Source organism: Chrysoperla carnea, chromosome 1 (genome assembly GCF_905475395.1).
Source record: "Chrysoperla carnea chromosome 1, inChrCarn1.1, whole genome shotgun sequence".
NCBI classification, from domain to species: Eukaryota; Metazoa; Arthropoda; class Insecta; order Neuroptera; family Chrysopidae; genus Chrysoperla; species Chrysoperla carnea.
In genome coordinates this window covers 12725917-12740874 of record NC_058337.1, presented here as the reverse complement: position 1 = coordinate 12740874, position 14958 = coordinate 12725917, and positions in this window count along the sequence as shown.

Below are 14958 nucleotides of genomic sequence, written 5' to 3'. Positions count from 1 at the left end.
AGGGTAATTCATTAATTAATTTTCTGACTCCCTTTGATAATTGCAATACGCTTACTAAATTCAGAGTTTAAGCGAACTTTTCAGGACATTATATTGATGTTTATAGTACGGCGACGAATTTTTCATTAATTTTTGTCTATACATTCGGAGTTATAACTATTGTGATGTAGCTATGTTATGTACTGAGTTTAGTTTGGATTTTAAAGCTCTGACATTTTAAAAATAAATATTATGTTGTTTGCACGACGAGTTAAGGATTGAGTCCTGCTGGATGGTATCCAATCCATTCCTCGTTTCTATCCTCAGGCTCTCTTCGCCATCCTGAATGCGAAGCTGATACTCCACCTGAATCTCCATGTGTTGTGCACGTTGAATTGAGGTTCTTTTCTTGGATATCGCAATGTTGAGTAGGTCAACTGGTAGGATTTCATTAGCTTCTCCAGATTTTGTATGATCATATCATTCAGTGTAGCATTAGGAAATGATATTTTAATCGGCGTTGGTTTAGTAAATGCAGGCGAGTATTTGCCAATTCTAGAAGAAGATAATGTTGTAGAATCCACATTGAGCGCAGAGCAGATTTTCGTCACTAGATCAAGGTCCTGTGCTTCTCTATCTTCCGCTGGCACAACTGCGCCAATGACTAATACGTTATTACGCCTAGAGAATCTGTCTTCCACTTTTACAAGTAAGTTGCCTATTTAGTAATTTTGTAAGTCAACTTTAACATTAACCGTTCCAATTACCAATTTATTGTTTATTAACAAATAGAAATATTTGCAACACTAACTCATACGTTGCCAATCATATTTGGCACATAAGAAACACATTCCATGAGGTTTTAGCAAAATGCGAGTGGTTTTGTTTAATTTTCCTTTATTTGTTTATCTTTAACTGCACTATTTATAATTCTTGTGTTAAGTATAACTTGTTAGAAGAGGCTAAATTTATGTTATGTAGTTTAACTAAGTTCTTCATATAACAATGTTAATATACAATATAATATGTTGTTGGTTCGTTGCCTTCAATTATTGTTCTATCTTGTATATACATATGTGACTGGAAAACTTTCCAAAATTGGTAAACTTACGTGTGAAGGGTGTGGCTTGACATTCTTTTGTTGTTGCTCTTCCAGCATTAAAAAATGTGAAAACAAAAAATATGATATTCCAAGTACGCATGCATTGTAAAATGCGAAAACAAATAAAAAAGTAAATAAGGTACTTGAAGCATATGAGGATCACTTCAACTTCAAACCGTTATAAATTCTCTAAATTAAATTATTCCTATAAATGCCATCAGTATAGGCATTCATAAAATCACCTAATTAGTCCATATCCGGTTGTCTGCCAGTCTGTTTGACTAATAAGAAAGTCCTAAGTTTATGGTCGAAAAATAAACAAAAGACGAAATGTAATCAAGAACATGTTTTTACAAAACTGCTTTGTTTTTAATTTAATGTTAAAATATATACTAGGTATAACAATTGTACGGTTAAATAATAAGTATTATTGCCAGGTGTGTATAACGCTATGTATGGGCATTTATTATACTTTGAAAACAATTATGCTCCTACGACTCATTTAAAGGCACTACTCATTTAAAGGTATTACGTATCTCTATACTAGGTGGGAATAAAGAGCATTAGTATTTAAGGAGATAGGCAAGGATTAAATAATACTAGGGAATTCAATAAAACTTTATAAATACAGTTTTTGATTAACAAACTTTCCAGAGTTCACAAAAAAATCTTAGGTCATCGGGCTTTTTATTATTATTTTATCGTTCAAAATTGGCTGATAAAATGATGAATCATTTAGATTATTCTTTTCAATTGGATATTTCTATATCAAAAAATCCTTCTTTCTAGCAAAGAAACTTGCTACCCTCAAAGGATCCATCGTATGCAAGTAATAATTACTAACTTTGATGATTTGTGATAAAAATTCTAAATATTATGTGGCTGTAACAAATTTTAGAAAAAAATTATGTTATGACAGGTTATATACTTTTTATTCTATACTTATAACAGATATTTCAAAGTCGTGGGAAACTGGAAAATTATTGATATTTACGCTTTTTTTTTATTGAAATACGACTTGTTTATCCATAAAATTATTTTTTTTTGGGTTTATATAGGGTCTATATATAAAATAAAAGCCATTACAAAAATTATTCAACAATTAGAGGGGATTTTATGACCACCTATACATTATATACACTTGGAAAATTGTTTTTATAGGGATAATTTTTTATTGTACTAAAGAGTAGAATAAGATAATGACATGACATTTGTAAAAAAGCTGGACGCGCTCTAATTCACGGTTGAACGCAAGGTTAAAAAGTACCAATACACGCACTCATTGACATATTTATTAGCTATTGTATAGAAACTATAGGTACCTATTCTATTAACTTAACATTATATTTAATACAATGCCTACGATTGGTTGTATCATATTTTTTGATTCAAGTTGCCGGGACTTAATATCAACTAATTATAAATTATATCAGTATATAACTAGTTAATATCAGATGCCCTTTCCAAAAATTTTAATCCATGTGGATCAACAAACATATAAGAATTGAGATTAAAATTGAAAACCAAAACAATTCACGTTGTCTTCTTTCTCCAAATTTAAGGTTGATAATTATTAATTATATCCGTTATGTTTCAACATACCATTGTGAGAGTAGTTAAAACTATTAACTATGTTTAATTAAAACAAGTGAAGATAGGGGAACAGTAGCATATTACGTACCGGTGCTTAATTCGTACCGCCCGGTTTTCTCATGACTGTTGGTGTTATGTACTTCAAAACCCGCTCAAGAAAACGTCCATTTGAATTTTCTTGAGCGGTTTGTGCTACATAAAACCAATTTTAGGAGCAAAAAAAAAAAATAAATAAATGGAATTTTTAACACAAAATTTTATCATCATCCAAAAATCATCAAATTTGAAACCGATTTTATCGATAAAAATGCTTCAAGCAAAAAATGAAGAGTGTATAGGCGCACATCTTACGCAGGTATTAAACTTGACTTTGGTTTTCACGATCAATGAAAGGATCCCGCAATATTATTATTATTATTTATTTTTTTGATTTGCCAAAGGCTTATCACGATACATAAATAAGATAGGAAAATAACTTTATGTGAAACCCGCCCTCACCGCCACAAAAATTTTTAACGAATAGTTTTCGATCTAAGCCACGAATATATTATAGTTTTAGTACATGACTAGAAAAATAGCTTTCTGTGAAAATTCAAACCGCCCTCAAAATTTTTTTCAGATAATTATGATCAAAAGCTCTCACAGCCACAAAATTTTTTAACAGATAGTTTTCGAGTTACGGACAATCAAAAGTACACATACATTACATTTATATAGTTCGTAGCTCGAAAACTAATCGTTCAGAACGATCCGAAGAACATTTTGGAGGCCCTTTCTACTCCATAACTGGTAACAAATAGATGAACACTTTAAATTAGAAAGATGTTATTGATTAAAAAGATAACATTTTTCCGCAAAGTGTAGAGTTTAAGCAAAAACGGACTGAAAAGTTTTACACAAAATTGTTTTTTCATATCAAAATTGTAATTTCGTATAATTTTTTCTCCGGACGCACTCTTCGAAAAAAATTTCAAAAAGATTGATTTTTGTTATTAGTTACTGTCTTAACTGTTCGGTTAAGAAAATAATTTTTCAAACAAATAATGTTTGCGTTTTTATAAAGAACAACTTTCTTCTTTCATGTGTTCGTCTAATGTTTGCCAATTACGAACCAGCATAAGGTGAATCTGGAAACTTAGATCAAATTATTTGAAATTAACATTTTATGTATGAAGCATTATTTTCCTCGATTAAACTTGTTTTTCGAGTTTCACGTATAAATCAAGTTAAAAATACACCTGTATAAATTATATTATGCTTAGTCTTAGCAACAGGTGCACACTAAAATATATTCTCTATGCTAATGAGTGTAAGTAAAACATTAACTGTTGTTTATTATTATTAGTTTCATTTCACATATAAAATAGAACAATGGGTGGGGGAAGAAAAGTTCATTTTATTTTATACTCATGAAAACATATTTTATTATGGCAAATATGTCATTTTCCTACCATAAAAACTTTACAATGGAGTTTACAGTCGTGGAAAGTTAGTTACAAGCTACTTTAAAGCAAACCCTTCCCCACTGTTTAATTTCTCTCCAACATTGGGGTTAAAAACCGAACATATACTGAATTCAATAGGATAGCTGGATAGTTGCAATCAATTTTATACTTTTTATACCATGTATATATGAAATGTACATAGTATATTAAGTTTAGTCCCAAGTTTGTAACGCTTAAAAATAATGATGCTAGGAAAGAAATTTTGTCATAGGTGTTCACTAAATCACCTAATTAGTCCGGTTGTCCGTCCGTCCGTCCGTCTGTGGACACGATAACTCAAAAACGAAAAAATATATCGAGCTGATATCCAGAGAATCCTGTGCACCTTATTTTAAAAATTATTAATTTTTAACACTTTCTTGCATTTTGCAAAAATAACATCAGATATTTTAAAATGGTGGGTGACTTGCACCTTTATTCTATCAGAGGAGGTTTACAGCTTGCTATTCCTCAACATAAATAAATTATATTTAAGAAAAGTTCAGCTACTTCAAGAGAAGAGAAGACAGAGCGATAATCGGAAATGGACTCTTTAGGTCATTTTATGAACACTTATACCGAAATATTGTTTGTAGCATCAATATTTTTAAGCTTTACAAACTTGGGACTAAACTTAGTATACCTTGATATATTTCATATATACCTTCATGGTAGAAAAATGCACTTACTAAAATGAATAATTATTATTCTTACTTTATTTTCTTCGTTTGTCTGCCTTTCTAACTTTTCGATTTAAAGTTTGTATTTTAAACTCGGTTATAAAAAATGAGATAAGGTCTTTAAACTCTCCACACAGCTCCCCCCCCCCCTTACAAAGGAAACAATATAAAATTACAAAAAAGTCGAAATAAAAGCCGAAAGGATTTCTGTGTTAATTGCTTTATCTTGACTGAATTGTCTTAACATACATATATAAGTCCTTTAGGATCACACATTAAGTAAGCACTTTATAATCATGCAAGTTTTCATAATAGAGAGATTTAATGAAATTATCCGTTCCATAAAAGCTATTTGTGCGTGATACATGTTAATTAAATTATGTTTATTTTATTGGAACACAAAAATTCTAAGAATAAATTAACAAGGTATTATATATATTATTATTTACGAATTTTGCTATTATATTGCATATTTATATCAATTACAAACCACAATTAATTAATCTTAAATTTTTAGAGATAATTAAATTATCTACTTTAAGGTGTAGAATCGAAAAAAAGATTTTCTATGGCTTTCTCGGAAATTTGGAAAACCTTTTTTATTAACTTGGATTAAATGTCATTTTTCTTAAAAAAGTATAATTTCTGAGAAATATTGTAAATAAAAACAAAATAAAAAAGTTGAAGACAAAAGAGAAAAGCAAAACAATAAAAAAACTTTGTAAAAACTGTATGGGTAAAAAAAAAATATAATCTCCTCATACACAGATTAATTATCATTTCAAACACTTCTGTTAATAAGTAAACTTAGAATTTTTTTCCTAAAAAATTGCTTGTTGAGTGTATCGACTTGCGGTTTTTGGCATTGGCTTCAGAAAGTTATTCTAAAATAAAAGTCTATTAAAGCGGAACTTTTTAGTTTTAACCCCCGCCCCATTGAGGTGAAGGAGGTTTATATCGTAAAGTAAATCAGATAGACTAAAAAAACTTTGCTAAAGTAATCCGACATTTAAGATATTTTTATTAATAAACTATTTTATTCAACCCCCTCCTTACCCTATTTCGGGGACCTTTCGCATATCTCGAATTTTCAACCAAAATGTTAAATTTGTTGCCACCTCCCTCTTTTAGCTTACATAGGTGAAACCCCCGAAATAAAAATTACCATTATTTTGCAAATTAGGATATTTAATGTCGGTTTTTGGTGGGGGTTTTTTAATTTTGTAAATTTCACGCGTTAAAATTTTTTTTTTTTTTTAAATATTTTCTGCCTTCAGAAGATTTTGTTGAAGATCATACATAAAAATTTAGGAGATACTATCTAAATTATGAAGGGTTGGGGTATAAATCTAAATGCTTATACCATGCATGTGCAAAACAAAGGCTGATGTCAGGTTTAAGCTCTCCTTGGCGGTTATTAAAATTACGTTCAGTGAAAGAAGAAGTGTCACTGTTATATAGTATGTTGTATACATAATATAAAGAAGCAGTTTAACCATGCTGTGCAAGAACTCATTAAAAATGTACCAGTATAAGAACTCATTCAAAAGAATCAAAAAACAAAATGCACTAAAATAAACAGTTGAAAAATTAACGAAAATCTAAAGGTTTTAAATTATAATATAAGGTTTACAAGACCCTACGGAATTAAGACCCAATTGACCTATGTTGTTCATTTATGAACTCGACCGATCTTTTTACTTTTTGAGCATGCTGTAAAAATTTCAGCTTCTACTCTTTTCGTTTTGAATGAATTATCTTGTTGACAAACGGACAGACGAACCGTTGGAAAGGCGGACAACCGAAAATGATCTAATTAAGTGATTTTATGAACACCTATATCGAAATTTTGTTCGTAGCATCAATATTTTTAAGCGTTACAAACTTGTGACTAAACTTAGTATAATTACCTTGATACATTTTTTATATACATATAAAAACAATGACATTTATCGTGAAATAGACTTAAAAAACAAAATCATCAACCTCTGTATTTATTTCTTAACCGAAGACTAAAAATATTGACCTAACTTAAAAATACTTCTAAGAATTACACAAAGCCGAATCAAAACTTTATGAAAAAGCTCTTCGAATATTAGACATCGTACAGTAAATATCGAATATTCCAGAAAATTATAAGTTAATTTTAATATTTATTATTTCATGCATAATGTAACAGCAGGTAAACTAGAATGCAGGTAGATGAATTTAAATAAATTAAATTAAAACGGAACTGACAGTGTTTGTGAAAAGTATTTGTAACATACACGACAGGGTATCTTTTGTGTATTAGCAAACTTTTCTACGATCGATGGAGGTGAACTATACGCAGATCTGTATTTAGTTTATTAACTTTTTGATAAAAATTTGTTTTCATTCCTGAAATTTTGAATTTGCATTGTTTTAGTTGTCTTTATATATCGTTACTTCAACACATATAAAAATATATGTATAGATGTCTATCAGTCTTCACTAAAAAATGAAAGGCGGGTGAATTTACATCAAGGTTAACTTCAAGTATATTTTAACCGGTTTTCACAAATCGTGGTCTTCAGAAATTACAACACAAGTCGTAAAAATCAACTGGACATACAGGATTTCAACGAAATTTCTAAAATCAATCAAAGAGCAAGTACGCACCAACAAAAAATAGCAAAATCCAGACCTTTTTTCTATTTCATATCAAAAACTGACAAAGAAAGCGTCAAAATTAATAAAAATATTAATAATTCAAAAGCATAGCTAGCTTAAGTCTTAACTTAACAAGCCGCTTCAATATCTCGTAAACTGTTTATTGTAGAATAAAAAACAGGTTCGCAAATTATTTGTTAGGCGAATCCTGTAAAATAAGCCAGGTAGACAATTGTAAATTCAATTCACCCAGGGCTTTAAGGTTCAATGAAAAACTCATTTTGCATCTTCATATCCGGGAAGAGATAGAAAAACACTTTTAATTAGTTATTATTTATTAGCTCGTCAACACTCACGTTAACCGTTCGGTAATGTTTAGTCGCGTGATGAGAGATTTGATACGCGGTTTGAACATATATGTCAAATATTGCGGGCGTTAAATATTCTTTCATTTTGTAAATCATAATTCGTGATTATGAATGAGGTTTGAGAGTGAAAATATTAGAGCAGAGAAATAATCTAAATAATTAAATTCATTTTAACTAATTTCACCATATTTCCATTAAAAAGTTTTTAAAATTTACGGAGTACACTTATATTAAACTTATGAAAGTACACGAATAGTCCGAAAATTTCCTAAGCTAATATTTTTTTTGCTCTCACTTTTATTCTCGTGATGACAGAAATTTCACAATTTCTGAAGGAAAATATATAAAATTATACGAAGATAAATCGTTTTAAATCGAACGTTGAGCAAAATGCTCATAGCGCGAGTGCTGACGGGTTAAAAAAGACGGTCGATTTTTTTTATTGAATAAGATGGTTTGTGCTTTATTGTAAATGTTTCTATTAATATAAAACTCAAATCTTTTTGCTTATGTGCCCCTTTTTGACCGGTAAAATTTTTTGTAACAGGGCAAAGTTTAAGTATTCTATAACATGTTTATGAATACTTTCTTTTACGACTAAGACAAGGTAGAGATTAAGATAACTAAAGTCAAAAGTCATAATTCCAAAGTCACCTTACGTGGAAACAAAAGCAAGCATATGTAAGAAAGAAAGTGGCTAAAAAGAAAAAAAATTAAAAAAACTCGAAGAAGAAAATGAAATAATTGGGTTTGGAGACAAATATGATGAAGACGAATATGACTAAACAATTTTTTTTATTATTTTTGTCAAATAAAATTTACTTTAATGACCTAGTTGTTGTAAATAAAATATAAAAAAAAGGTTTTTATACATCTAAGTACTCTTTTGATTCAATTTTGAGCAAGAAAACCCCTTCATTATATTTTGTTCGGAAATTTGGTATAAATACTCCACTGTGCATATGTCACTTTAAAAAAACATTTTTATACCATGTATATATGAAATATACATAGTATATTAAGTTTCGTCCCAAGTTTTTATACCATGTATATATGAAATATACATAGTATATTAAGTTTCGTCCCAAGTTTTTATACCATGTATATATGAAATATACATAGTATATTAAGTTTCGTCCCAAGTTTGTAACGCTTAAAAATATTGATGCTACGAACAAAATTTTGGTATAGGTGTTCATAGAATCACCTAATTAATCCATTTCCGGTTGTCCGTCCGTCCGTCTGTGGACACGATAACTCAAAAACGAAAAAAGATATCGAGCGTTTACAGCGATACAGCGATACAGCGTACTCAGGACGTAAAAAGTGAGGTCAAGTTCGTAAATGAGCATCATAGGTCAATTGGGTCTTGGGTCCGTAGGACCCATCTTGTAAACCGTTAGAGATAGAACAAAAGTAAATGTATATGTAAAAAATGTTCCTTATAAAAAAATAAAAAACTTTTGTTTGCAACATTTTTTTGTAAACATCATTGTTTACCCACGAGGGCGTTAATTAGGTGCAAATTTTATAGTATGTATTAATATAGGAATATCAAAGTGAATATCTTTTGTTATTTACGTGACGTCAAAAAACAAACGATTGCGCATCAACACTTGCGCATTATATGAGAATATCAGTTAAATATGTCAGATAGGTATGTATGTGAAATGTGACAGAGTTATCAACACTGCCTATACATAGTATTTCAACAATTAACTCAGTCAATTGTTTGTTTTCACTTGTTTAGATTAGCTTGAGTCGCGCATGTTGAAAATATTCAACTGTATTTAAGAAAATTGAAACATAGACTGCATTAATGAAGACGAACATTTCTTGTTGCAACTACACAATGTCACAGAAACTAAAATGAACTTCCTGAGTGAGAGTATAACTCTTGCAGCATTTTGTTTGTTGTTCTGTTACCAGAAACAGATTACGACAATCAGCAACAAAATATTTAATGCCTGTTAGTAGGGTAATCCAAGAAGGGATTTAGTGTAGCAACTTGAGTAATTAGATGTTTATCACTATGGTGTGTTAATTACGTGCTAAAAAATGTAGGTACATTTGAATAATCTGAACAAAATTTGAACGCGCTCGAGTTACTACTACGGGAAGCGCAGCTTTGCAAGCCTAATTTCTTGCGTGACGCTTAAGTCATCGGATTGTTGAATTGTACATTTTTGACCATGTAATTAACCCACCATCGCAATTGTTTGTATTACCTATCTGATCATCTGTCCTACACGCGTCCCCCCATATTTAGGGAAAATATTTGGAAGAGGACGCGCTCCAGTTACTACACAAATCCTTCATGGGGGCTCCCCTTTTATTAGTGGGAGTAGAACTTGCTTACTATATGTGCCGATTATTCCAAGTAAAAAGTTTCTGTACATAAAATGCAATTAATTTTATTATTTTTATTATTATATTTATTATTATTATATCTAAGCAACTATTATTAACAAACCTAGGCGGGATATTATACAAGTTAGTACATTAGAAAACATGGAATAAGAATCATAATGGTTTATATACTATAACGAACGAATACGATGCAAAAAGAAACTACTTTAATAAAGAAAATGTATTATACATAAGTTTCTATAATATTCTTGAAATGTAACACTAGAAAGTTTCGATTTCAAAGAAACCTATTTAACGAACTTTTTTTCTGGAAATCTTGCTATGACGCATAATCAAACTATTTCTTTTGTATACCTCATAGTAATAGAGGTTCTTAAATATTTAAAAAAAATGCTTGCTTAAGGTATTTTCAGCTTTTGCAGTTACTATGCTAAAGCTATGGTAAAAATTTGTTTCGACAGAAATCAAATTTAAGAACTTGATAGGGCTTACTATTAAATTCCAAAGTTTCAGATTTTTGACCGTTTGATAATTATGTCTACGTTGTCAATTTTTACTAATTTACGTCAAAATTAAGATCTTGAACACAAAGCGACGTGGTAATTTTTTATTTTTAAAACAACCACAAACTCTACAAATTCGGGATCTCACAGGTAACATCATTCTGAGTCTGCATTTTATGCTGAAAATACCTTTAGTCTTCAAAAATACTGAAATATGCGTAAACAAATAATTGGCGCAATTTCCTCAGAGCTTGAAAAAATAAAGTATTTTTCTTAACATCGAATATTGCATTTGTAGTTCTGCAATAATTTTTATTTCGTAAACTAAGCGTCTAGCAAATTTCATCATCACTACAAAATCAATAGCTCTATTTGCTGCTTAAATTCGCTACAAAGCCACTACAGGGCTCTTTTTTTAAATTTTTTTGAAAAATGGTTTATCTATTTTTACAGTAAAGTCTAATCAATTTCAGTGGTGGTGCTTCTTGTATTAATTGACTTCTGAAATGCACAAAAATAATAGAAATCGATGGGAAAAAGACGAACTTGGTATGTAATATTACAAGAACACGATATGAAAATATTGAAAGTGAATTCGGGCTCAATAATTCTTTTTGACAGCAGTTTTTTGAATTTCTATTTTTTATACTTTCGAAATTTTCTGGTTCGATTACATAAACTTTTATTTGACAATTATTTTGCATAAATGAAATAAAAGTTCATTAAAAATGCGTTTCCAAACCTATCTATATATATATATAAAAAAAAAAAAAAAATGAATTTCTACCTAAAAAAAAAACTATAAAGAGGCACTGTGATCATATTCTAAACATCTTTCCCGCTTTTTCAAAATTTTTATTGAAATCTGACTACACACGCGCTATGAGCATTTTGCTCATGCTCGTTTTAAAATAAAAACAAGCCGTGGATAGAGTCTGGTCTGACCTTTGAGGTCACACAAATAACTTCCCAGCATAATAAAACGTTATAAAAAATTTAAAAAATAAAAACTCGACCGACTCGAAACGACTTGACCGAATGTTATGAAATTCCTCAACGAAGTCGATGTCATTTTTTGTTCGCGCGATATCAGCGACGAAAAAAATGTCTACGGATGTACGTTTGCACACACACACACACACATACTTCTTAATATAGTGGGAAGTTAATTACTTTTCTTTTTCAAATATTATGTGGTTGAAACTTTTTCTATCTTCATAAAATTTTATCTATTTTGAGATTATGCCTATTTCAGATTTTTTTGAACATCTAAATTTTTAAAAAATATATTTTTTTCAAATCCTTTAGAAATTGTGAGAATTACTCTCATAACGTAAGTAAAGTGTAAGCAAAAAATTATGATTAAAGAAATTAAAGTGTAACAAAAAAAAAAGAGAAAATTAAAGAATATTTAACGCATGTGCAGAACGCGTGAGCAAATCTCTCATCGCATGACAAAAGATTACCAAATGGATGACGCGAGTGCTGACGGTTTAATGTTTGTGGTTTTTTTTAGTGTTTGTTTAGGGCGCTTCTATAATTGAAATATAACTTCGCTTAAGATGAAAATTGTATTCATGCATGGAATATTCAAGCAACTAAATCCAAATTAGTCAAATCTGGTCCTTACATTCATGGCCTTTATTCCATTTACGAATATCTGTTGAACTATAACTCTTTATTTTCATCTAGCACGTTTACAGCACAGTTTTAGTTACATTATTAAACACTAGACAGCGCCACATATATCGAATCCCAATAGCGGTATTAGTAGAAACTTTTAAATTGATAAACAAAAGTTTTAATATGGTATAAATTTTATTTATATTTTCATTAGGTTAATAAATAATTTTAATAAATTGATAATCATATTTGCTGAAATAAAAATTAATTATTAATTAATAAATTAATTAATTATTGGCCTGTGGTTTAAATTCGATGCCGGTGGCGTTACTATGTAGCAGTTTTGGGAACTAACGCGTACATCAATAAGGGAAAATATGTTCCTAATCCATTTTATATAGAGTTAACAGACTTGTATATATATATATATAAATATTTGACTGTGGTTTTTACACTAACCCCTAAATAATAATTTATAACAGTGTAATTCATCCTAGATTGGAAAGAGGAACAAAAAACGAAGTGCGTGTAAAAAAAGGCAGCATGCTATGTCAGTTCGCCCATAAATTAATTGGCTATCAATTAAATCATCGCCTCTACTTCTTTAACCCTTTCGAAGTTTATTGTTAAAACATTAAACAGTTCTTTTAGTAAAAAAGAGCAACCTTTTATAAAGTACTAAATTCAGGAAACTTTAACAATGTGTTTTCAAATATCCCGCTTTTTGTTTATGGTACACTTATTGTTAGAAACTAACATTTGTGCCATGCATTTCAGTGGTTGAAAATTTGTAGAAGATATGGAAAAATACAGCGGGATGCAGACAAGCTATACTATCCCGCAAGGCCAACTACTATTTCTAAAACCAAAACACCTAAACTTCCTTAAATACATAGACCCTTCCTGATTTTGGAAAATAATTAGCCACGTTTCTTAGTAGATAAAAAATTGTTCTTTGGAAAGCTTAATCAAGAAAAAAAATTTCATCCAAAATTAAACAATTCCCATCGACCATTTTAAAAAGTTATGCACGGCTAAAAACTTGATTTTTAACAAGGGGTCCTACAAAAAGATCACATTTTACAATTGAAAAATTTGAAGATACCTTGTTATTAGAATTCCTTTTGTGTGTGCGTATCTTTTTGTTGCACTCAATGTAACTAAAAAAACTACTGACACCGACTACTTTTAAATCATCGAAAAATATTTTCACATAGTTTTTCAAATTGTATTCCAATGAGTCATCACCCGAATCTCCGTTTCATTTTAAAGAAAAAACATTCTTTGCCTTCCCCTTCTCCTCTAAGGAAGCTACGTGATCTGTATTGACGTGTCAGACGTTCTTGGCGAGGTCAGTTTCATAGTTAAAAACCATGTTTATTTTATAGCAAATATTCGATTTCTAGTATTCTTCTTGTAATATAAATAAACGAAGGTACAGGAAAACATAAGGTGGAAAAATTTGAAAGACTCCTGCATGATTGAGGACACGGTTTTGGTCCATAAGAGTTTTAATCTGGTTTTCAAAATCTTGACACTACCAAGAACAAGACTACAAGACCAATACCAATTGTTTCCACCATTAATATGAAGTGATGCTCTATCCTATCTTTCGTGAAACGGACTCGAATATTATCTCGAAAATTTAATTTGTTGATAATAGTAATAATAATAAATTTATAGATAATAGTCGGTTTTTACGTCATTACTTATTATTCTAATTCAGTGCCGGATTAAACCAGCGCGTGACCTGTAGCAAATTCTGTCACGGGGCCCTTTGTCTACTCTAGGTTCTCAAGTTAAGGGTATTAAATAAAATAAAACTGTTACAAATAAACTTTTCTGGGTTTAATATGGGCAAATTTAGAGAACACTTTCAATATCCAGTTTTTTAAGCAAATCATGCTCTTATTCAACAAAGTGAGGTGACTAAGACGTTCTTGGCCCATCGTGTTCCTCAATTTATTTTTAGTACGTTTTAATGTTGAAAAAGAACGTTCACCACTGCAGTTAGTGATCATGAGAGATAAGTAAATGCGCATGGCAATTTCTAAGTTCGGGAAACACGATGCTTAAGCATTATTTATTAAAAGTTTATAAAATTGCTGTTCCAGAGGCTCCTGTTTCTAGCTGTCAATAACAGAAGCCACATCTGTTTTCAGCGAACTCCACAAATTCACCACTGCACAAATTCGCCACCTAGGCTGTTCACCAAATAGCATTCGTAAGCACTGACGATACTTGAGATTTTTCCAAAATCTCTTCTGTTGTAAGAGATTTTATCTCTTCTGTTGTAAGAGATTTTAGGTGTCGAAATACTCTTATGATATGCCTTCATACGTTTAGTTAAAGCAGATAGTACGTTATCAATAAAGACAATAAACACCTGAACTTCGAAACATTGTCCAGGTGTTTGGTTTTCATCAAAATCGCTAGTGTAGTAGAGCCGCTGAAATGGTTGTACTTTGTATTTCGCTTGATACGTCTTGACGTCTGTTGCTGGTATTCTTCACAAGTGGAAGTGAAGTATAGCCTAAACACTTCGCGTTTAAGGCATGCAAGATATTTTACACTTCTATCTGAATGAATATTTATTTATTACGGTCAAACAGGCGTTGGAGCGCG